Here is a 3,661-nt window from a genome sequence, read left to right on the forward strand (position 1 = left end):
AGAATTAACAAAAGAAAGATATTTGCCTTCTATTCAGAAGGACTATTTAACAATCACAAAAACTTTGATAAAATCAGGAGTTCCAGAAGAGTGATTCCTGCAGAAACATCAGAATGATCTAAACCTTACTCCATATAGTGAATCCCACTTTGAAAGCAGAAGCAGTTGGAGCCTGGGGTTTGAATTCACCATTCTAGCTTTACATTGTACTGATTCCTTTTTTGAAAAATGTGCCCAAAAAAACCCCAAAACTAGAAAGCTTAAGAAGGGGGCTTGAAATGTCAACCTCTGTATGTTTTAGGGCAACAATTCTCTAACTTTCGCATTATTTGAGGCCCTCAGATTGCATATTCCCAGGACCAGCCCTGCCTCAAAAATCTGCATTTTAACAAGTCTCTTGTGCAGTTCTGGTCTTAGACCACCATTTTAAAGACATTTCTTACAGACTCTTTTAATAAGAAGGATACAGATCTTGTTAAGTATGCTTTGTGTTGTGAGAAGAGGATGAGAATTGAAGCAATAATATTGAATGTATGTAGTATGTTTCATGTCCTACTTATTGATTTAGTTATTTTTTCTTCTTTTTAATTATTATTATTATTTTTATTTTACAGAATTTACTACAAAACACCATAAAAACTGCCTTCACTTAAGCTCTCTCTCCCCGTATCCGGCGAGCCAACTGGATGTCTTTGGGCGTGATGGTGACTTTCTTAGCGTGTATGGCACACAGATTAGTATCTTCAAATAAACCCACCAGGTACGCTTCACTAGCCTCCTGAAGCAAACCAATGGCGGCACTCTGGAACCTCAAGTCGGTGTTGAAATCCTGGGCGATCTCCCTCACCAACCTCTGGAAAGGCAGCTTCCCGATCAGAAGCTCTGGATTTCTGGTAACGACGGATTTCTCGAAGCGCAACGGTCCCGGGTCTGTAGCGATGAGGTTTTTTCACCCCGCCGGTAGAGGGGGCGCTTTTCCTGGCCGCTTTAGTGGCCAGCTGTTTGCGGGGCGCTTTGCCACCCGTGGACTTACAAGCAGTCTGCTTGGTTCGGGCCATTTTCTTTCACCCAATGCCTAAGTATTACGCCGCTTCTCCGACAGCCGCGCCGCTCCCGCTGCCCAATGAAGAGACGCAGTCGCCGAACTAACAGAAGAAGCTCCTCCGACTAACGAAGAAACCACTCTGGGTTCCAGGCGCCCCCTATACCTCCGTTTTTATACCCACGCTTCACGCTGCGTCTCTGCATCATAGTACCCTAATTTGCATACACCAACGACTTTTTCTTTTCTTTCTTTCTTTCTTTCTTTTTTTATTTTTATTTTTTTAATTAGTTTCTGCTTTATAACAAAGTGAATCAGTCATACATATACATCTGTTCCCACATCCCTTCCCTCATGCATCTCCCTCCCTCCCACCCTCCCCATCCCACCCCTCCAGGCGGTCACAAAGCACCGAGCTGATCTCCCTGTGCTCTGCGGCTGCTTCCCACTATCTATCTACCTTACGTTTGCTAGTGTATATATGTCCATGCCTCCCTTTCGTTTGTCACAGCTTACCCTTCCCCCTCCCCATATCCTCAAGTCCATTCTCAAGTAGGTCTGTGTCTTTATTACTGTTTTACCCCTAGGTTCTTCATGACATTTTTTTAAAAATTCCATATATATGTGTTAGCATACAGTATTTGTCTTTCTCTTTCTGACTTACTTCACTCTGTAGGACAGACTCTAGGTCTATCCACCTCATTACAAATAGCTCAGTTTCGTTTCTTTTTATGGCTGAGTAATATTCCATTGTATATATGTGCCACATCTTCTTTAGCCATTCATCCGATGATGGACACTTAGGTTGTTTCCAGCTCCAGGCTATTGTGAATAGAGCTGCAATGAACATTTTGGTACATGTCTCTTTCTGAATTATGGTCTTCTCAGGGTATATGCCTAGAAGTGAGATTGCTGGATCATATGGTAGTTCTATTTTTAGTTTTTTAAGGAACTTCCATACTGTTCTCCATAGTGGCTGTACCAATTCACATTCCCACCAGCAGTGCAAGAGGGTTCCTTTTTCTCCACACCCTCTCCAGCATTTATTGTTTCTAGATTTCTTGATGATAGCCATTCTGACTGGTGTGAGATGATATCTCATTGTAGTTTTGATTTGCATTTCTCTAATGATTAATGATGTTGAGCATTCTTTCATGTGTTTGTTGGCAGTCTGTATATCTTCTTTGGAGAAATGTCTATTTAAGTCTTCTGCCCATTTTTGGATTGGGTTGTTTGTTTTTTTGCTATTGAGCTGCATGAGCTGTTTATAAATTTTGGAGATTAATCCTTTGTCAGTTGCTTCATTTGCAAATATTTTCTCCCATTCTGAGGGTTGTCTTTTGGTCTTGTTTATGGTTTCCTTTGCTGTGCAAAAGCTTTGAAGTTTCATTAGGTCCCATTTGTTTATCTTTGTTTTTATTTCCATTTCTCTAGGAGGTGGGTCCAAAAGGATCTTGCTGTGATTGATGTCATAGAGTGTTCTGCCTATGTTTTCCTCTAAGAGTTTGATAGTTTCTGGCCTTACATTTAGGTCTTTAATCCATTTTGAGCTTATTTTTGTGTATGGTGTTAGGGAATGATCTAATCTCATACTTTTACATGTCTCTGTCCAGTTTTCCCAGCACCACTTATTGAAGAGGCTGTCCTTTCTCCACTGTACATTCCTGCCTCCTTTATCAAAGATAAGTTGACCATATGTGTGTGGGTTTATCTCTGGGCTTTCTATCCTGTTCCATTGATCTATCTTTCTGTTTTTGTGCCAGTACCACACTGTCTTGCTTACTGTAGCTTTGTAGTATAGTCTGAAGTTAGGGAGCCTGATTCCTCCAGCTCTGTTTTTCGTTCTCAAGATTGCTTTGGCTATGTGGGGTCTTTTGTTTCTCCAAACATATTTTGAAATTTTTTGTTCTAGTTCTGTGAAAAATGCCAGTGGTAGTTTGATAGGGATTGCATTGAATCTGTAGATTGCTTTGGGTAGTAGAGTCATTTTCGCAATATTGATTCTTCCAATCCAGGAGCATGGTATATCTCTCCATCTATTTGTATCATCTTTAATTTCTTTCATCAGTGTCATAATTTTCTGCATACAGGTCTTTTGTCTCCTTAGATAGGTTTATTCCTAGATATTTTATTCTTTTTGTTGCAATGGTAAATGGGAGTGTTTTCAGATTTCATTTTCAGATTTTTCATCATTAGTGTACAGGAATGCCAGAGATTTCTGTGCATTAATTTTGTATCCTGCTACCTTACCAAATTCATTGATTAGCTCTAGTAGTTTTCTGGTAGCATGTTTAGGATTCTCTATGTATAGTATCATGTCATCTGCAAACAGTGACAGCTTTACTTCTTCTTTTCCAATTTGGATTCCTTTTATTTCCTTTTCTTCTCTGATTGCTGTGGCTAAAACTTCCAAAACTAAGTTGAATAACAGTGGTGAGAGTGGGCAGCCTTGTCTTGTTCCTGATCTTAGTGGAAATGCTTTCAGTTTTTCACCATTGAGGACAATGTTGGCTGTGGGTTTGTCATATATGGCCTTTATTATGTTGAGGAAAGTTCCCTCTATGCCTACTTTCTGCAGGGTTTTTATCATAAATGGGTGTTGAATTTTGTCGAAAGCTT

At 40.0% G+C, this 3,661-nt stretch overlaps 1 pseudogene across 1 annotated transcript; it reads right to left on the minus strand.

Moving 5' to 3' along the window:
• Positions 1-503: 503 nt before the first annotated feature.
• On the minus strand, positions 504-1,115 carry LOC308611783 (histone H3.3A-like; annotated as a pseudogene). Its single transcript has one exon. The product of its transcript is annotated as a histone H3.3A-like (transcript).
• Positions 1,116-3,661: the final 2,546 nt, after the last annotated feature.

Source organism: Mesoplodon bidens, assembly GCF_964165515.1.
Source record: "Mesoplodon bidens genome assembly, chromosome: 2".
Classification (NCBI taxonomy): domain Eukaryota; kingdom Metazoa; phylum Chordata; class Mammalia; order Artiodactyla; family Ziphiidae; genus Mesoplodon; species Mesoplodon bidens.